The 22169-nt window shown below is 39.7% G+C and overlaps 1 long non-coding RNA gene across 1 annotated transcript; it reads right to left on the bottom strand.

Moving 5' to 3' along the window:
- Positions 1-5914: 5914 nt before the first annotated feature.
- LOC122819348 lies at positions 5915-6659 on the bottom strand. The gene is made up of 2 exons (XR_006368589.1): positions 6475-6659; positions 5915-6268 (listed from the first exon to the last, which is right to left on the bottom strand). It is a non-coding gene; the product is annotated as an uncharacterized LOC122819348 (long non-coding RNA).
- Positions 6660-22169: the final 15510 nt, after the last annotated feature.

Consider the following 22169-nt stretch of genomic DNA (forward strand, 5'->3'; position numbering starts at 1 on the left):
TGTCCCCTACTTCTGAGGAGTTCTCCAATGGAGTGACCTCTGCAACCCAGCTAGCAGTGCGCTCGGATTTGTGAAGTTCAAGTTCCTCCAAAAACAGACTTCTATCGCCTTCTTCTTCCTCTTGCGACTCCTGACCAACACTGGAAAATGAAGGCTCTGCGTCATGATCCACATGTATTGGCAGGAAACTCGCTTGCAAGAGCAAATTTCTGTGAACCACTTTTTCATGTCCGTTGTTAGGGTTTCTAATGCGGTAGGTGTGACATCTTGAATCCTTTGAGATCACTGTGTACAGGGTCGACTCCCACCTATCAGCAAGTTTTCTGACGTTCACCTCTGTTGGCTAAGAGGACTTGATCACCCTCTTCAATGTCAGCACCTTTCACACCCTTATTGTAGAGCTCAGCCTGCCGCTGTTGTTTTGCACTGGCATGAACTTGAGCAACACAAAGAGCCTCCTTGAGGTCATCTCTCATCCTTTTAACATAACTGTCATAATCTGTGATGTCATTGTCTCTTTCCACACTGTGGAACATAACATCTACTGGTAATCTAGGAACCCGACCATACATAAGGAAGAATGGGGCATAGCCGGTCGACTCATGAGCAGTACAGTTGTAAGCGAAGGTCAGCGTTTGCAGCATCTGAGGCCACCTTTGCTTTTCTCTGGGAGGTAGTGCTCTAATCATATTTCCTAAAGTCCTGTTGAACCTCTCAGTGTGACCATTCCCCATAGGATGGTAGGGTGTTGTTCTGGACTTCTTCACACCTGCTATCTGAAGTAGCTCTTGGATAAGCTGGCTCTCAAAATTCGCACCCTGGTCTGAATGTATTCTCTGCGGGAAACCATATACACAAAAGTACTTATCCCACAGCTGACGTGCAACCTGTTTTGCGGACTGGTCTGAACACTTGAAGGCATGAGCCATCTTAGTGAAGTGGTCTGTCACCACTAACACGTCCACACTCTTTCCATTAGAGTCTTCTGCAGACCAGAAGTCCAGACAAACTAACTCCAAGGGGCTTGTGGTTTTGATGCTTTCGAGCTGTGCTCTTCCCTCAGGCTCCAATGTCTTACTAACAACACAACGCTTACAACATTTTACATAGTCTCTGACGTCTCTTTCCATTTCAATCCAAAAGAACCTTTGTCTTGAAAGGTATAAAGTTCTACTCTGACCCTGGTGGCCAGCATTATCATGCACACCAGTGAGAACTTGGCTTATCAAAGAGGAAGGCGTCATGTACTGATGTCGCTTTTTCCCTGTCAATGGGTCTTTGCAAACTCTGTACAGGATGTCATCCTGCATCTTCAGTTTTTCCCACTGTTTTAGGATTTTGAGCACCTTCAAAGGCAACCCAGCTCTCTCTCGTCTTGATGGTCGTCTCCCTCGGCTGACAAATGGGATGACATGGGACAGGACAGGATCATTCCTCTGGTTATCATGAAGCTCTTGAAGTGAAAAAACAGGCAGAGGGTCTTCACCTGGCAGAGCCAATGTCTCCAGATCCTGGGCCAGCCATGAAACCACTCTCTGCCTAAAACCTTCATCCCACTCCAGATGACCGGCTAATACTGCAGACACTTCACAGTCAGATAGGGACTGACTTTCCAGCTCACCCAATGGGCCTGTATGATGCATGTTTTGGTGGTTGACACCAATCCTGAATGTTTCCTGAATTAAAGCTTCTTGCACTTGTTGCGTCTCCCGCACAAGGTCATCATATGGTTCATTCAAAATCCGCTGACAGACACGATCCTGGGCAAAGGGCTTTCTGCTGAGAGCATCAGCAACGATGTTTTTACTGCCAGGTATATACTTGATGCTGAAGTTGTATGGTGCTAACTTAGCAACCCACCGTTGCTCACATGCATCAAGTTTGGGTTTTGTGAGGATGTATGTCAGGGGATTATTGTCAGTCCAGACAGTGAAAGTATGCCCTTTAAGCCAGTGACTGAATTTATCGCAAACAGCCCACTTCAACGCCAGAAACTCAAGGCGATGAGCTGGGTAGTTACTCTGGGCACGCGTTAGAGCTTTACTGGCAAAGGCAATGGGTCGTGCTCTACTTTCACCCTCCTGAAACTGAGACAAAACAGCCCCAACCCATCCTGTGAGGCATCTGTAGACAGAATGAAAGGCGACTGAAATCAGGGTGTGCGAGCACCACAGTCTCCAACAGTGCATTTTTAGGTCTTCAAATGCACAGTGATGTTCCTCTTTCCAGTCATGTGGATGTAACTTCTTAAAAGCTGCTGGACCCCGTCCATTCAGTTTTCTTCCTTTGGGTGCGGCAGTCAAAGTGAACAATGGTTTGGCAATGCGTGAACAGTCTGGTATAAACTGCTGGTAATACATCACCATCCCCAAAAATGACTTGATCTTTTTTTGTGAGGGTGTAACACCATCCTCCATCATCAGATCAGACTCTGTCATAGCAACAACTGCTTGAACTTTATCGGGATCGGTTGACACACCATTTTCACCCACAACATGCCCCAAAAACTTCACACTCCTCCTGAATAGTTGGCATTTCTTGGGAGCCAGTTTTAAGCCATGGACATGCAGCCTGCTGAAGACAACCTCGAGCCTCCTCAGAGCTTCTGCCTCATCAGGAGCATATACAAGCAAATCGTCCAAATAACAAAGCAGCGTCAAGAAGTTCTGATCACCAAAGATGTTCATCATGAGGCGCATGAAGTTGGCAGGACTGTTACAGAGGCCCTGAGGTAGCCTGTTAAACTCATACAGCCCCATGGGTGTGGTGAAGGCTGTTAGTTTTTTATCATCCTCTGCCATGGCAATGTTATAAAAACCAGAGGTGAGATCCATGGCACAAAATATGGCACTGCCACCCAAAGCTGTCAAGCAGTCTGATTGATGCGGCAACGGGTGAGCATCCTTAACTGTACGAGCGTTTAGCCAGCGATAGTCCACACAGACCCTTAGATCTCCATTCCTCTTCCACACCAGCACTACAGGAGACGCCCACTCACTGTTGGATTTGCGAATGATTTCCCGTTCTTCCATGTCTGTGAGAACTTGTCGCAGCTTGTGATACTGCCCTGGTGGAACACGTCGATATGGAAGCCTGAATGGTCGATCATCTGAAAGGCGGATACGATGGACAAAATCTTTGGCCAGCCCACAATCAAGTTTGCTTCTTGAAAAAATGCCTTCATATTCCTGAATCAGCTGCAACAGTTTTGACTTCCAATAATCAGACACCTCACAAGAGTCAATGTCCAGGTCTTCCAGCCCCAAGTCACTCAGGGTGTTGCGGAAGCTGGTACAGGGAGAGTCAGAGCTGATTGTATTGTCATTTTTCAATGTCTGACTATTGGTACTGACTTTAGCGTCTAGCACCTGGTCAGGGGTCACATCCAGGTCTTCAAGGGCTATACAGGTGGACACCTCTGCTACTTTGGTGCGACGTTTTAATGTGATGGCCTTATCAGAGGTGTTAAGGACACGCACTGGGACCCACCTGTCACCATTCATGGAAGCCACCGATCTACAGACAATAATGTCTTTCTTATGGATCTGTGTTTTGGCTGATGGCTCAACTAGAATGGCACTGCCCTCAGAGAGAGGCGAATTTTTGGGGAGTCTACCCCAAATCAAATGTTCTTGCTTTGGGAGAAGAGTGACTGCCTGCACCAGTTCAGCTGTTCCAATAAAATCTGGGATTACACCTCCTCTCCATCTCTCAATACCAGACAGCATACTAAGAAACTGTATTACTTCTGGTGTTTGGGCAGATTCTGGTTTACACATGACTTGCCAAAAGTGAGGAGACTGTTTGAACTGGTTTAAAAGGTGTTTGATGACATTTGTGCCCAGAATTAGCTGATCTTTCTGTCCAGGGACCACTAGAGCTGGAACACTAAATATACAGCCATACACTTCCATTTTCAATTCATGGATGCATTTGGGTTTTACTTGAACTCCTCCACAACCTACAAGAACAATATCATTATGGCTGGAGTCAGGTTGGGATGCAAGCCCTGCATTCTTAAGAAGTTGTTCGGCTTCTGCACTGATAGTGCAGGCCATGGAGCCAGTGTCTAAAAGGGCTTGCAATGACACTTTATCCCCAACCTGTGCATCAGTGTAAAAGAGGCTGTCAGCCTTGTCTAGTCTGGCTATGTTTTGAAACAACACAAAAGTATTAGATGGAGCAGATTTCAAACTTTCTGCATACACAGATTGTATATCTTCTTTTGAGGCGAGGGACCCATCATACTCACTCACACAGTGCCCTCCCGAATGTGAGTGGCTTAGTTTCCCTGGTCAGCTGAGCCTCCAACTCGCTGAGAGTCTGTGATTTTTTGACAGTTTCTTCGCTGGTGTCCAATCTCAAGACAGGCCAGGCATCTCCTCTCTCTCATGCAGTGTGTTCTTGTAGAGTGGTTACTGTTGCCACATACTTGACATGGAGAAGGCCGAGTGGTAGGGAAAAACTGAGGCTGAGTATCACCAACGGGTTGGGCAGTGCGTTCTAATACTCTCTCAAGCATAGTTAACACCCGTTCCAGAGCACCTGACTCTGCAGTACGATCATTCGAGCTGGGAAAACTGACAGGAGTAATTTTGACAGTGTTCACTTGCCTACGTTCTACTTCAGGCTCTGAATGGTCAAGTGCTGCTGTTGCAGTAGCAATCTGGAGAGCTTTTGCTGCAGTTGCCTGTGGTCTCTTCACTTGCTGCTCTCTTTGATGCTCATCGATAGCCTCCTGCACCTCAGTGAGTGTCCACTTAGTGGTGGGCTTACACTTGAAAACACAGGCAAGACTAGGATCAGGACAATTTCTGATGAACATCATGGCTATTTCTGCATCCATTTTATTCAGGCTGCTCCCTTGATCTTTCAAGTGTCTGTCAACATTTTCAGCAGCTGTGTTAAGTCTAACCCAGTAGTCCACTGGTGTCTCATTTGCCATCGGCTGAGTGGCATAGAAATCAGCCAGTGGTAAGCAAGACCCAGGAATGTCGCTAAAATAGCGCCTCAGAATGTTATAAACTGCCTCAGGGTTTAAAGGTGTGGTAGAAAGACTACTCTTTAATCCGATCTTTACAATGCTCTTTGCTTTGCCAAGCAGGTGGTTCAGGATTTCGTCAGTTTTTTCCTCAGCTGAAAATCCCTTCTTACGCAAGTAGACCTCCATCATTTCTATCCACTCATGAACAGAGATCTTATCATCACCATCACCACGATAAATAGGAGGTTCCCTAATATCTGGTTTCACCACCAGGCTCATTTTTGACAGATCAATAACTGTGTTAGATGTCTCATTTTGCACACACTGTGATGGTGGAGACTTCTCTGGAGTGGGGTGAGATCCACTGTGTAACAAACGGCTGGTAATGGCCTCACCAATTTGGCTCCCTATTTCACCAATGAGGTCACGTAACTGTTGCATGGTGTTTTCATTATTAGTTACAGGGGTGGAAAACTGGGGCTCCAGCTGAGGTGTCTCAATAATCTCTTCTGTTTCTGATGAACCCTCATCAATCATTTGAGTACTACTCTGGACTAACAGCCCTCTGCCACGCCCAACTACTGGTGTGAAAACATTAAAGGTACTATGACCTCTGCCTGCCATGTTGCACACAGTACAAAAGCAGTAATGTAAAAAAAAATGAACCAAAAGGGTTTCACAGTTCACAAAAAAATGGCTTTGACAAACTAATATAGTGATTTGACTGATTGTTTAAGGTCTCTGTGTTCATAAAAGCGATCGTAACCTCGACAGTAATGAACAAGATCCACAGGTCGACCAACTGGATGACATCAGCGTCACTAGCACACAGCTGAACCCTCGGCGGTCGGCAGTGGCTAACCAATGGATCCGGGTCACGGCACCAAATGTAGCGGTTGTACGAAGAATCACACCGGAATCACTCTGGAATCAACTCTGCGTTGTTTTATTCCTGTTCAAAACAAGAACATTTTAAATACTGAGGCTCCTGGGCTCCGGATTTCCCCAAACACCCTCTCCTCAGCGCAGCTTGGCGCGAACTCACACAGAAATGCATTAAACAAAACTAAAATTCTCTGATTCAATAATAAAATAAATCTACAGTCATACAAAACAATTAAAATAAAACCTAAACAGAAATAATAATAAAGAAATAATTACAATTTTCCACCATAACATAGAAATATACTAAATAAATTAATTTAAGAAACGACACACATACCTGTTCAAAACAAGAACATTTTAAATACTGAGGCTCCTGGGCTCCGGATTTCCCCAAACACCCTAACCAACCGAAAGAAAAACAATAAATAAATAAAAAAATAACCACGTTGACAAAGAAAACTTGAAGGATGTCACCAATGTGGGAGACAAATGCCCAGTATAATGCTGCGCTAAACGTAAATATATATATATATGAGTTTACAACATATTTTTAAAACGTTTTCAATATTTTAATAAACAAATGAAAGACAACTTTGTACACCTACCTCTCCTCAGCGCAGCTTGGCGCGAACTGAGGAGGGCAGCGGGAACACACAGGATATAGCGCAGAAACAGGAAACAAAAAAATAAAAGGTTCTCCGCCAAAATAAAATACAATTCCAGAACTAAGAAAAGCAAATAAAAATGTTTTGAGAAGGTTCATAAAATAAAATAGATTATAAATAAATAAAATTAACTCAGCTACATAAGCACAAAGAACGAAAAGAGAGGATTGTGGGAAAAAAACGACATAGACAAAGAATACAAAAGCAAACTCTCAAAAATGATCCATGGTCTCTTTCTGGCACCATGGCAACTAGCAGACAATGTCATTACATCTTGTTCGACACACAAATGCAATGTACACAAAAAGAGACATTTCTGTGGCCTGGCTGGTTTACTTTTCCCTTGAGACGGATAAAAAATGCAGAGCTTTAGGTGAGAAATGGCATCTTTGATGAACCACGCTGGGGTAAAACGAGAGCTCATTTCACAGCGTTGACAAAAGATAAGCATGTGTTTGTTTCCACAGAGGTGTGATCCAATCAAGCTCATGGAGCATAAAACATGAAAAAACAGAACAACAATCATTTAATTTGATAGAAAAACGTGTGCTCAGTGGGATTCAGTGTCAGAGGTTGAATAGCTTTTTTTGCTGAATGAAACAATGGATCATACAAGACACAGATTTGCACTTAACCATGCTGATTAGTTGAACAGCTGCAGCAATATCCCCATTACTTTAGTCGACGATTGTTGCAATTATACGTCAAGGAGAAAGTTAGTCATTATACGCAAGGAAGAAAATGACTAAGAGCACTTTAAAAACATATTTTCCTCCTTTTATTAGGAATGGGTATGCAATTTATTTCTATCCCCTGGGCTTGTAAGTTAATGAAATTGCTGCTGTGTGTAACACTAAAATCAATCAATTTTTAAATTCTGTTCATGTATTCTACAATGTTGATCATATGATTAGTTAATTCCAGTCTTCCTGCTTGGTACTGTAAATATAGAATTTTCCCTGGTGCAAATTAATTTATCACTAAATTTGCAACACCAAATGAATCTTTTTTTTAAGGTTATATAATATTAGCAGTTATTTACAATTAACATACATGCAGGAAAGGTCCCAAGTTCATTAATTAAACTCCAGAAAGCTTCATAAAGAACTTCTAGTCTCGTGTAAATGAAGTAGCTTCCTCTGAAACCCGGTGTTCTGAATCCTGTTTTCGTATTTTATCCCCTGGTGGACGATCAGAATACTACAGCTGTGTCTCAGTTTGTTTCAGACCAGGTCTCTGAAGTTATTATCAAATATCAGTTCAAAGCAGAATTTTATCTCAATTTACTCAATGTACTGAAATTAAAAGCTGGACTTTGTTCCGCAATGTGAGATAACGGTGCCAGTAAATGCGGAGAGCTTTGTAATTGGTCCAAATTAAAATGCACTCAGTGTTCCTTTCCAAAGAGTCCAGAAATGTTGAATTTATAATTGAGGTGATGTGTTAAAATGAGCTGCAAATGTTCAGTCTATTAATATAAAACTGAGTTATGACCCTGATTTATGCCATGGTAAAACTCTTAAGCTGAGACAGCTAATGCGTTCAACCTCAATGAGTGTTAATACTGGGGGAAAAAAAATAACAGTCTCTATAAAATATGTAAAAGAAGATTTATATTGTTGCACTGAAACCCAACAGAGCAAAAGACATTTGAATAATACCTTGGTGATTGTTTTATTTAATTGAAACCATGTCTTGTATGTTTAATAAACTACACCACGCAATGACTTTTTTCCATGTTAACAATCAATTGAAAAGAACAGGCAGGAAATGTAGTTTTCCAAATATCTGATATATTTGCACAAAGTGAGAGTTGTCCTTCTTTAGAATAATTCCACCTTCAGACATATTGATAAGAATAACAACTCAATATTGTTTTTTTTAACAAATGAAAACATGTGGCCTTGATTTCCTATCAGCTAACATAATCAATATGACCATATTTAATTTGTTGCAAACACAGGCACATGAAGTTCCTTGCCTTTGTAAGCTGAGAGTTTACTGATTTATTCAATAGATCACTGACTAAGTGAAGAAAACGTCTGTCACTGGTGAACCTCAATGTGTGAGGTATATATTAAGGTAAAGTTAATTTAAAAAGACAGCTTATAGGCGGAACAAATGTTTATCAGTATTTGAATATTTGAAACAATATGTCCTACCTAATTAGGTTAAATCACAGTCGATTTCGTCACATTATGACCTCAATCTTCTGTGTGTTTTATTGGGGATTTACATGATGGACCATCACAAAGTAACGCATGGTTATGAAGTTGGAGAAACAGGATTTTTTATTTTTTGTTATTTTATTGCAAAAAATAGAATGCAAAATTGTGTGTGCATGTATTTGACACCTCTAAATAAAATTTATCACACCATTAATTAAATGCCCTTTCCTTTGCCAGGACAGGGGAAGCCTGTAAAAGTCTGCATAAGTCCTTAGACCGAAGTGTACAACCAGAGATACAATGTAATGGTGAAAACATGACTTAAAATGGCCCAACCACACATTAATTCATTGAAAATGTTTGACAAGCTCTAAAGAAAAGCTCTCCAACCAATGACTGAGCTTGAAATATTTAGCTAAGAAGAATTGGCAAAATTTCCAGTCTCTAAATCTTTGAAACTTTTAGAGATACAACAGGTGGTTCCACAAATATCGACTCGTGGAAGGTGAATATAAATACACACCACTATTTATTTATAAAATGTGTTACTTTCCTTCCACTTTACAATGATGGGTATTAGGTTGGCGCCCATCACTGGCACGAAAATCTCAGTAAAACACGTTAAATGTTGTGATTGCAACTTGACGAAATAAACTGATGCATAATGAATACTTTTGCAAGGTATAAATAAAGTTCACAGATCTAAAGTTCTTGTATCATATGCAATTATAAATTTATGTGCAGTGTGTTCTTATGCCAGTTTAATTTTGTCCTTTTCTCGTGATCGCCCATGCTGACACAATGCAGCATCTACGCAGCCCCATGTGGTCTAATGAGATTTTTACAAAGGTCACTTTATGGTCTCCAACAGGTGCCAGTCCTTTGTGTTTTTTGTTCTATTTTTCTTACTCCCAGAAGAAAAAAACGTATTTCAGGCACATTTTTCTGTTTGCCACTGTTGGTGAATACTCACGCAACATGACTCCTCAGCTTGCTTAGCGTATCTTTATTGGTTTGCTCAGAGAAGGACTGAGGCCAGGGAGGCCACATGGGGGAGGAGGGGGTAGGATTCCAGATCAAGATAGTAACTATGAGGTGAAACCCTCAGAGATTGGAAGGGGGGGGGGAATCAAGGTCTGATGTGGCTGCAGTGTCCCTTGGCCGAAACCCTCTGGCAGACTGACTGATAGGTTTGCTAAGGCAATCATACATCACTTTTCACCTGTATCAAACCAATTGGCTGGCCTTCTATAGACAGCTGCTCCCTTGCACACAGTTTGACACATTGATGGATAATGGATAGACATAGCCTCCATATGGCAGATTTGGAGCAGATTTAGATGGTCTAATCCTAAATCCCTTTTTCCAGCCCTCACCAAATGATTCGGAGAGCATGACATACGCATAGCATAATCCACACACGGAACAGTGAGAAGAAAGTAGCAAACATAATCCTTCACATTTAGCCTATCACAGACTTTGTGCAACTATAAAGATTCTGATCCTTAAGTGAGCTATTATTCTAATTAGCCCTTAGATTTTTCGGAGAAACGAGCTGATTGCTTGTAAGGATAGCTTGTTTGTGGTGATGGCAGACTTCTCCTTGCTTGATAATGCTGTTCATGAATTGTGCCACACATTGTCTGCATGATGCTTGAGATGACTGCACTGTCATTAGCGAAAGACTCTGTAAGAGAAGGTAAACATGGACAGGCACTCTGTACTTGTGTATATTCTATTAGCTTGGCAGCTGCTCTTGTAAAACGTGTTTGCAAATTTGAAATGTTTTTATGACTTAACTCCAAGGAAAGTAGCTTTTGAGAACAAATATTCTAATCTTCAATGAGGGCCAAAATATTGTATTCGGATTTTGTAGACTTATAAATATATACCTGATTTACAACTCGCATAGTTACAGGAGCAATGTCATTCCTTAAAAGCTCTGGTAAGGGACCAATTAAAAGTCTGGCAAAGTTATAAAATGAAAGGAAAACCATCCATGCTTCTCAATATAATTTTACAAGTGAATATTTGAAAGATGTGGCATGCATTTATAATCAGTTTCCTGAGTCAATTTTTATGGAACCAACTGTCACTGCAGTTACAGCAGCAAGATATTTAAGGTGTGTCTCTGCAAGCTTTGCACATCTAGACATAATGAAAAATCAGACTTATTCCTCCTCTTGTTCAGCTCCGATGAAGTTTACATTCATTCTCAGTGTAACTGTTGTTTTCAAAGTATCACCAAAGCTTCTGAAAAACAACAAAATCCCTCCATGGCTCAATCAAAACATGAAATAGTTCTTATTCTCATTTCCTGTAGACGAGACATTTTCTCAGTCGTCATCAACTTAATTATGTTATTAAGTAGTAGTTTTAGAATATATTATCACATCACTTCAATACTTATATGGTAAGAATGTGGAATGCTTTTCTGTTATGTGATGAATATTCATATTTATTGTAATAATGTGCAATTGTGCTATTTGAACGTGAATAGTAACGTTAAAACATTGAAGTTATTACATCATGTATGATATTTTCCTGCTGGCAGCTCTATGCTTTCTTTGAAATTGTATCCTTTTCATTTCTAATGCACTGTGGGAACCTTTATGCCCTCTGCACGTTTGCATTTAATGGTGTTTTTCACAAAAGTCTGTTATTTACACACAACGTTGTTTATCCAGGGTCCAGAAACGTTTCATGTAAAACACAAGTGCCAAATTGAATAAATGTTCCCCCAAAATGGTTGAAGCTCTGCCATTGTTATCACAGAATTAGATCCTATTGATTCAGATTCCTGTGGGGAACTGCTAGTCACTAAGGCTGTATATGTATTCACTACCTTCCTCTTTTCAGATGTTGTAACCTAATTTTGCTTTGGACTTGAAATGCTGCATTTCTTTCATTGAAAAGTGGATCTGGCTTGGATGATGCATCCTCAGTGGTGACATGACCCTCCAGCTGCGGCTTTATTTGATTCCAGGCTAAAATTGTAACTTATTCTGGCCTGAAAGGGATTTTGTGTCAAACATTTTCAGGATTTTTGCTGAAATTCTTTGAGACGATGCAAAATTCTACTCTGAATTTACAAAGGCTGGTTAAAAAAAATGTTCTTCTGATCTTCAGACACAGAGGTGGTTATATAGTTTTTGATACACCCCTCCATAATGGAAAGTCTACATTTTAAATAAAGACTGCAAAAGGTTAGCTTGTACATTTCAGCCCTTTATCAAAAGGCTGTGTCAAAGTGACTGTCAAACCCATGCTGGGTGTGAGACAAGAATCTGAAGTTGTTAACTTTTTATTCTTCCTTTTGGATCCAGAAAGGTGTTGAAATATATACTGTATATATACATGGGTGTTAAAGCAGAAACCTGCTGCTGCAAGAGATCCAGATGCAGTAAATGAGATTTAACATTTAGATTCATAAGGCTTTATCAGGTGACAGCAGAGAATTATTTTTCAGAATACATCAATTATTCAACATTGTTTCACTTTCTTAATTAGGTTTATTTTGCCTTTACCTACAGAAGCTTTTCTATATGGTTCCTTTCAGTGAGTTGTGGGTCTGACCTTTTTGTCTGTTTCATATATTATGAATTAAAGAGAACCATGCAATATTTAATCACTTGTGGGAATTGAGCTGCTGATGATTATCTTCCCTTTTCTGAAGAGCCTTTGATTAGTGGAACTTCAGCATGATAAGCAGAAAAGAAGAAAAAAATTTCCTTCCAGAGCGCCACTGCATTCATTATGTCATCACACGTGTACACAGAAATTAGTGTGCATAATTGTTTGCACTTTCAGTAAAGTGTTTCCCCGCTTCATGTCGATGATGCAAAGTGGATTGTCCTGAACGAAAGTGAATAATTAGTGAATTCCTGTGGTGGTGTCTGCAGCGTGGCTGTTGTGTAACAAAGGTGGCCTGCTTCTATTAACCCTTACCTGTGCCATAAACAGGTCAGCACTCCGGAGAGGTGATTATTCTCCAGCCTGGTTAATGGTCCTTACTGACAGCATTTAATGAAAATTAATGACCAGCTTTAGGACACGGTGCACACAAACTGGAAGTCTACTTCTTGTTTCACTGTGCACTTATTTCCATTGTTAAACTTTGCTTCGAATGTGGGAACAGCAGCTCGCACTCGCTTCATGAAGATTCATTGGCAGCTCTGGGAAGCTACTGATGAAGCTGTCTGTGTTATGTTGTTGTTGCAGCTGGTTTTTTTTTCAGAGAGCTGAACACAACGCTACCTCAGTTTAGTAGCTGGCACCCTGGCATAAGAGAACAGAATATTAGGACATTTAATACACTTCATTAGGTTTCCATTATATTTTGCTTTGGGTTATGGGCTGAAATGAGCAGTCAGATTTTGCTTGTTTCTGTCGGTGATATGCAGACAGCAAGATGACATGATTAAAGGGTCATTTGGTTAATTGCACAATACTGCCAGTATGCAGCATTCCTGGATAGGAAAGAGATGCCAGCGGCACAGTAATTCATGCGAGTCACATCATGAAGACAAGCTAAGCAAGTTATGATTGCTTTTAGCTTCTTGTTATTGTCATTTTGCACATAGTGTCCATAATAGGGTATGCATTGTTTTGCACGAAAGTGGATGAAGAGGAAGCAAAGCCAAAAAGCGAGAGGGCCGAGGAGGACACAGTTGCTATTTGTCACATTTGCAGTCATGTGCCACGTGGAAGAGAGAGCTCAGAGGTTTTATGAGCATGATTGTGCGCCAACCAAAATGTAATCAAAAGACATTAATGGTGCAATTAAATTGAATTCCTGTGTAATCTCGAGAATAAAGTGCTTCAAGGCCGTGGAGGGAGCAGACAAATATCCCCTCCACACATCCCTCACTGCATCCTCATCTGTATGAAAGTGGTCCTCTGCGGCTATATCCCCCTCGTCTCGTGTGTCCCGGCCCCTTTAATCTCTGTCGCTCACACAGCTTTCCTCTCTTTGCAACCTCCAACTTCCACTCCCATTTTATCCCTCCGACTCACTGTTTTCCAGTCATTCGTCTCACCAACAGCTCCCTCTCCACCCTAACCCGCCGCCCACACCACTCTGAACCAACACCGAGGCAAGACTGCCATCTCCGGTCAGGACATCGTTCTCCTGATGCCATTGTCCCTTCTCCATGAGTTTGGTGCTGGAGTTCTCTTTATCCTTGGGAATGTGTTCAAACTGAGCCAGGTAGCATTTTGACTAGGCTAGACTGCCATCTACTGGCTGGCAGAAGGTTTTCAGACTGAAACAGACTGAACAACACTGCCACCTGCTGTTACTGTTGACTGATTTATCAGCTAATATCTTTTTTTTTTAGTATTGTTATATCAGGGATTAAGGGGCAGGCCCTATTTTAATTAATACTATGTGATTGAAATACAAGAAAAACTACTATAAAACTGATACATTTATCATCTGTCAAGTAGCATGAGACATCAGTCAAATTGGCTGTTTTTGTAATGTATTAATGAGGAGAAAAATATATAACTAAATGAGTGAAGTTACATCTGAAGACTCAGAATTACACATCAAGGAGGACTTTCTATGGGAATGAAAAAAGCTTTTTAGGCAAGAGTCGCTCATTCACTTGTAAGATCCAGAAAAGAGATTCAGTTGAACACAGGACTTGGATACTTTCTACTGGATGAAAAAAATAATAAAGACACAAAGCTACTGGCAGTAGTCAAAAAAGAGTCACTGGGCCAGCAGTGTAAATGAAAAGCAAAGGAACATGAAGTTCAGGGGAGAAGTAACAGGATGTAATGCAAAGATGAACTCAAGCAGCAGTTCAACCTAGAGTTAGTGGGGTTATTTTGTGTTGATGTTTTTCTTCTGCTTTTTAACTTAATTGAACTGGTGGATCGAATTTTTGGAAGTGTTCATGAGTATAAACAGTTAATGTATTTATATGTTTGCAAAACCTATTCACAGAGTCCAGTGACAACACATACACATTGGAGACATCACTGTGATTGTGTCAAGTTTTGTTTTTCTTTAAGTCAGCTTTCGCTTGTACGTTGCATTCATGTCCTCATAGCATTTTGAGTAGAAATTGTAAGTCTAGCAGTTGTGCAATAAGTGCTGCGTCCCAATAAAGCACATGCTTTTTTTTTGCAGAATGTGTGCAAAGCAAATAATTCTCTCAATGGAATGCATCCTAAGTAATACACCTGTGGTTTTTATAGGACTTTATAGGATTTCAGTGCAAAATGTTTGGTGTAATATAGGCATAATTAGATTGGAGGGACATTAAAAATACATGGCAAAGGGAAGGAATTGAACATCATCCATTGAGCTAAAAGCACAATTTGTAATAACTGCACTAAATTATTCTAATGTCAGATGTCTGCCTGACACACACTTAGCAAATTTAAATATGAAAATGATTCATGATAGAATAGAAGAGCAACATAAAAAAGCAGAACTTGATATTATGCAGGATTTGAAAAGAAAAATATATTTTAATTTTGTTTTTCTTCATGTGAACAAATTAGAATCTAACAATGTGTTTAAAAAAGAGCCCTGGTATCCAACTCTGGGTTCACACATCAGAAATAGTGTTGCACGCACAGGTACTCTGCAAGGTGCAGAGAGTTAAATCTGTGACTTTTCTGACATTTTTAAGACAATTTTCTGCTTAAAATCTAGGACAGATAAAAATTAGAGCGTAAAAATTCTAGATAAATTGAGTTCACATCCCAAAGGTTTCTAAGCTTTCTTGCCAACATATTAACCTTTAGCTTCCATCACAGATTCTGCATCAAATCCAAGCTGGGACCTATTCGATGAATTATAGTATTATTAAAAACTTAATTTATTATTGTCACTTAATTCACTCAGTGTAACACATTATCTTTTAAAACCTTTATCTCTCTTAATTACGATGATTTTTCTAATTACTGCTAATGAAAACACGTCATTTAAGATTTGAATGTTACATTCCTAATACAGAAACAATGACCTATTGAAAAGTGTGTTAAACACTAGCTTAAAGGTTACTATAAAAGGCACCTTCAGTCTAGAAAATGTGCCTGATTGGAACATGAAGACACACACACACGTACACACCCACACACGTACACACATATCTAATATATATGTAAAGAGAAACTATAGAGAGCAGTAGTAGGTTCTAGAAGAAATTGGTTAAAATGTGTCTGGAAGCCCTTGTTGCCATGACCAAATATGAAGGACAGAAAAAGTGAGTGAATTTTGTGAATTTTCTCTTCATCAGCAAATAACAGTGTTATTTCTCTTTTCCCTGGGATTAAAATACAAGACTGTATGTTAGTATGAAATATCAGATATTTGATATCTGATATTTGATATCAGATATTTCTAAAGAGTATGCTCTCTTTACAAATTGGAATGCAACCTAAATGTAAATCCTGTTTGACCATTAGCAGACAGGATGCCAGCGACATCATACTGAAAGGAAGGAAACAGAGAGGTTACATGGAAAGAAGCAAGAACTCTGAGAAACAAAAGAAGAATTCAGCGAAGGATTAAAAACACATTTTATCTCACTAGTAGCTTAAGTGAGTAAACATGCTTAGAGGTAGAAATACGCAGAACATGCCCAACTATCAATTTTATTAATGAATTATTCTTCCACAAGAGGGCAGAATTGTATCATCTTAGACATTCGGTCTTCAGTGTTCATTTTAATCTGTGAGTTCAGCGCAATAATTACCCTGAGTGGTGTTTATCCTTTCTTCAAGTAAGTTGTTAAAATTTAGATTTGTGCAAAACCTGAGCCGCATAGGGGCTAAAAGGAGAACTGTGGACATTTTTATTTACTCAAAATAAAACTAAAATACAATTTCCATCCATACATCCATTTTCTATACACCCTTCGTCCCTAATGGGGTCGGGAGGGTTGCTGGTTCCTCTCCAGCTGTGTTCCGGGCGAGAGGCGGGGTCACCCTGGACAGGTCGCCAGTCTGTCGCAGGGCAACACAGAGACATACAAGACAAACAACCATTCACACACACACTCACACCTAGGGAGAATTTAGAGAGCCCAATTAACCTGACAGTCATGTTTTTGGACTGTGGGAGGAAGTCCAAAAACATTTTTTGCATACTGGCAGCACAATTTAATTTGTTGTCAAATATTGTGTGGCAATAATTTTGTAGACAACTGTTAATCTTAATCGGAAAAAAACTACTCAAACGTATTTCTCCTGTTTCATTTTTGAAATAAAAATACTTTTTTTATTTGCAATATAAACTCCGTCCCTACAGCCCTTTTTTTGTAACCTTTCACTCCCCATGAACAAAAACTCAAAACATGAATGTTGATAGTTAACTTGTAGTATTCCATTGAATGTATGTGGTCCACACAAGTAGAGGTGAGTACTTTGTCATTTTTCAATATGCTTTTGTACCAAAATTAGTTTAAATCCTGACAATCATTAATGAAGAAAAAGAAAAAAAATCCTTCTCACTTGATTTCTTACCTTAACTCTGAAAAAGGCTTTCTGTTGCATTAACCTGCATCAAGACAAACAGCACAAAGCATTAATCATTCTCTGATAAGAGACACTAACAAATGTCTAAGACATGGATGACATGGTGTTTTGTCCTTATTGAAATTGGCTTATTTAGCAAAGCTGCAAAGGAAACACTTTTTCATGTATCTGACGAGTCACGTTTTTTTTTTATGACGTATAGCGTGAATAAACTTATTGTGTGTGATTTTAATTGTGCTTCTCCTTTAATAAACACTGCAATTAAAAAAAAATTGCAGTAGTTGTTTTTTGTAATTTGTGGAATATTGACAATGATTTGCATAATGGAAAGGCAGCTACAATGTATGAGAACAAATGGAGCTGATAAATAGATCAAATCTTTTAAAGGTTACATGTTATGTAAAACCAGTCTGCTGGAAATGTTTTAATTTCAGAATGTCAGTCATATAAATCCTCATAACCATTTGGTAAAAGTCTAAATTATTGCAGCAGAAAACATCTTGTAAATCCTTCATGTTTTCCATTCACAGCACTGTATCATAAGAGCAGCTCTATAAGCTTGTATTAATACACTCATACACGGTTGTCCATCCTCCCATGCGGCCCCTTCTCCAACCCAGGCTCCCCAAATGTTGCCGTCTGACTGTGAGCCTGTGGCGCCACACTTACTACTGACAGCTCAGCACTGCTGCAGAAACTGGGCAAAAACCATAAGACGGGATATTAGGAGGCTTCCTTTCCAGTGCACTTAGCTGCACTGTGTTCCCCATCAACTGTCACAACTGCCTGTTTTAGTAGTCTTAAGTGACAAAGCAGGGCACAGCCTGTACAGTGACATACACTGCCTGCTATTGTGCCTTCATCTTCCTGATGATGGCTTGAGGTAAATGTTGTGACGCAGGGGAGTATTTCCACTCCAAGGCAATATTCTCTCCTGCCAAGTTAACTCTGTCAAACAAATCTTGGTTAAGATTCCCAGCACTGCGCTTTATAGGGGTTTTTTCTACACTCTACATTGTATGCCTGCATGTTACTTTGTAAGTGTGAAACTTTCCTGTTAAAACCTTTAACATGCTTCAACGAGTAGTTTTACTTGCTCAAAGGAACATTGGACAGATACCAGGTCTATCTCCATAGGAAGAACAATTGCTTACGCTAAACACAGGACGATGCCCTGAGATCTGGACAATACATCTGTGATTTACAGGTTATTCAAAAGCCAGTTTGTGTGATGAATGAATGTGCAGAGTGGGGAAACATGTGAATTCATGCCCTCCAAAAAGTGTACAGTTGGGCCATTCTTTGCACGCAGATTGCATCACTGAGTCGTTCCAACCCTCTGATTTTCTCTCAACAACGTTCCAGCAAGCCATATTCCCGTTACAGTGTTTGCCCTTTAATTAAAGTCAGTTAGGCCCAAGGATGCATTAATCATATTACCTGAACTGATCCAAGCACATTTGTACTCGCCAAGAAGTTTGTCGACAGGTAGAGCTTCCACATTCTATTGTCTTTGGCGGTGAAGCAGCTTCCTGCACAAACCCCTCTTTGTTTCATTAACAGACATGGTAGAGGAGAGGGAAACTGGGTTTTCTTTAGCAGAAATGTGATGTATTATTTGTGTTTTGCCTCAGTGTCTGAACTAATGCTGCAATGAAATCATTTGGTTGACAATAATTGTGCAACTTAAATCAATAACATGATTTTAGTAATCTTTTTTTTAATATAAAACCTAAATCACAGGGTTGCTTTTTTATTCACTCCTGTTTGCTCTAATGCTCCAAAATAAAATCCATCTGTTTAGTCACAATATAAAAAAGTATTCTTGGAAGAGTCAAGTTGAGGCTTACAAACCTAAAGCGAGACATTGGAATGAATCTGGCCTCATGTTTATTATTTGTGTATTTTTTCTCTGTATTAAACAAAGGAGATCCCATTGAGACACTACTATTCTACTCTTCATTGGATACCTGATCGAAATACTTGTCACCATGGAAAAAAACAAACAAAAAAAGCATCTTCTACCACACCAAAACAATCCAATACATTTTACTAAACGCAAAAGGCAAAGCAATTCATTGGTTCTTTGAATGTGGCTCTGAAAAGACACTTTCTGCATGAGTGGAAAGAAGGCTTTTGAAAAAATATGAAACATATCAAATGGAGCATCTAAGGAAAAACTTCTTTCCTTGACCTGTTAGAAGGTAAAACTTTGCCTCAAGTTGTTTGCAAATTCAAACAGGTTTTCTTCATCGATTACCTTGGAATAATTAACTCTGACCAGTTTCAATGTCCCTGCTGAACAACAGCATTCCCCCAACATAACACTCTCACTACCTAGCTTTACTATGGAGATCATCTGTTTAGGGTTAGTTTTCTGTCAGTGTTCCCATTTTGGAAATGTGAACTGAACAAACAATGTCCAAAGTTTGAGATATTGTTTATTAACCCAACCTTTCAACATTCCCACAACTTCATCCCTGACCACTGGACTCTGTTTGCTAATTGCTCTCTGAGGCAACCGGCTGCTTAGTTCATTTGATTTTTACTAAGTTTAAAACCCAGGCAGGTAAATTCCTCATGATTAGTGTTGATATTTATTTTAGATTAGAAATGTTTACATTAAATGGACTGTGGCAGAATCTTACAAAACGTATTACCTTGGCTTGCTTGGATTTTCAAGGAAGCATAAAGTGTCTGCTTTCCTCATCAATCAACTGCTAAACCCTGAGCAAAATTACCCACACATGTTGGACTTTCAGTCTGCACGTTTTAAAACAAACTATTTCAGTTCATGCAACATAATGTCACATGTGTTTGAAAGCCAGACGAGACATCAGAAGAAGGGAATGAGAGGAAATAAAACGCAATAGCCGTACTGTGGGAGGCCTTATCTCAGCTGTACGACTGACAGGCCTGTAACTCTTACGGCAGGCTGCAGGATGTGGGGTTAACCTGAGGTGGCAGCGAGCCAAATGTTCTGAAGTAAGCAGGGTTCAAGTTTAGGGCCCCGTGACCCCAAAATGATAAGGTGAAGGGTCGTGGACAAGTCAGGAAACCATTGTTTTTAGAAATTCCACTTATTTGGTTATTTAAGTCGAGTGGGATTTGTACCCCCACCTCCGCCACACGACTCCTCCTGCTGCATGGAGACGTCTGCACACCATCAGCACATAAACCACATGTGTGCCGGACAGAATGCGGTGGAGGAGGGGTGAGGGAAATAAAACGACGCCGAAGGAAAGGGAAAGAGCTGCTTGCTCAAGTATTCATGCTGCTTGAACTGTACATGTGTTGTTTCACAACCACAAACTTAAATTTATTTGAAGGGAATTTTAAGAAGTGAACCAACATGAGTAGTATATAATTGTAAAGTGGAAGGAAAAGGATGCATTTTGCGGTACATAGTTGTCCCTCTATGAGCCGTGCACTCTGGAAATATGGCAAAAAGAAATCCATGCTGTAAAGAAAGCCAAAAGAATTTGTTTATCGTTTTCTACAAGCCACTAGAAGACACAGCAAACAAGTGAAAGGTCTTCTGATTTTTTTTTTTCTTACTTACAAGCAAAACTGTATCTGCCGGCGAACTAACCCGACCCATCGCTTTAGCGTTCAATTCCAGCAGCTTGATGAAGAGATGGTTAGACTTGAAGGCAGGACGATCCTAAAAGAAAACCAGTTTGAAGCTACAAAAGATTAAAGATGTTCATCTTCCAGCAAGTTGACTCTAGACGAAGGTGTAATGAGATGCTCTACATTAAACAATCTTGTGCGTTTGTGTGGCCCAGTCAAAGTTCCAATCTAAATCCTACTAAGAATCTGCTTTGCGTCACTATCGAAAATATTTTCTGAGTGTTTGTTTTTCAAAATGGTAATGGAAAAATCATCTGTTATCTGTCATTTTGACCGATAACACTTCACATCCCTGACCACATGTGTGCAGATGATTTTAACTTTACACAGAGCACAGGTAACTGCATGAATCAAGGAAAGATCCCAGTCTGAACAACAATGAGCTGCTCGTATTTCTATTTTCTATTCTTCCAAAAAGTTGAAAATATATCTCTAAAGAATTGGAGCTCCAGTTAGATTACAGACGTCTTTCAAAATCATGTGTTTTTATTTGTATTATGCAATACTTTGTGTTGGTCTGTCACAAAATTCTGGCAATATACATCAAAAATGTGGTTACAATGTAGCAAAAAGATCCAATACATGATTTCTCATAGATAACTCAATGAACAAATGAATTAAACAATTTTAAGAGTTTTACTTTAATCTTAAATATAAGATTTTTGATACGTGCCACCAACTAGCAAGTTTAAATGCTTTTTGTAAACTTTGCATGTTGAATTTTATTTACTTTTCACTAATTAGCCAGAGTTATACATTGGTTACAGGCTCTGTTTTAACAGCAGACATGATGGAACCGGAGCCTTGTCTGTTTCCTCTATTGGCATAATTTGAATCTGTTTTCTCCCCCAAAATGAGTAGATAAACATGCTAACCTCTGCATGAACTGCGTCTGTTGCGATAAACCAGAAACACTAACTCTCCAAAAACATCTATTTAAGAATTTGCAAGAATCCAGCAGTAAAAGAAAGAGGACGGGAAATTAAAGAAATACGCATCTACTGAGTTTTGACCTGTGACTGACACCAATGACTCGCATAGAAAGCACCCACTTCCATTATGTTCCTGTAATTGACATTACATTAGCAAAGATGCACCTTTTCTATACGGTATGCCATTAAAAGGAAGACCAATCCCTTCTGCTTGGTTTTTATGTTTTCTGACCTGTTGACCAGCTATTATGAATCGAAAGAAGTCATTATGAGCACTGGAACAGTGATGGCTCTGCAGAACATAAAAAACCAACAGAGGGAGGCAGTAAAGCAGAGATGATAAAGGGTCATCCTGATGTGGAGAGACTGGTTTAGCGCAACATGACACAACATAAGAGTGTAAGAA

This window comes from Gambusia affinis, linkage group LG17, assembly GCF_019740435.1.
Source record: "Gambusia affinis linkage group LG17, SWU_Gaff_1.0, whole genome shotgun sequence".
Lineage (NCBI taxonomy): Eukaryota > Metazoa > Chordata > Actinopteri > Cyprinodontiformes > Poeciliidae > Gambusia > Gambusia affinis.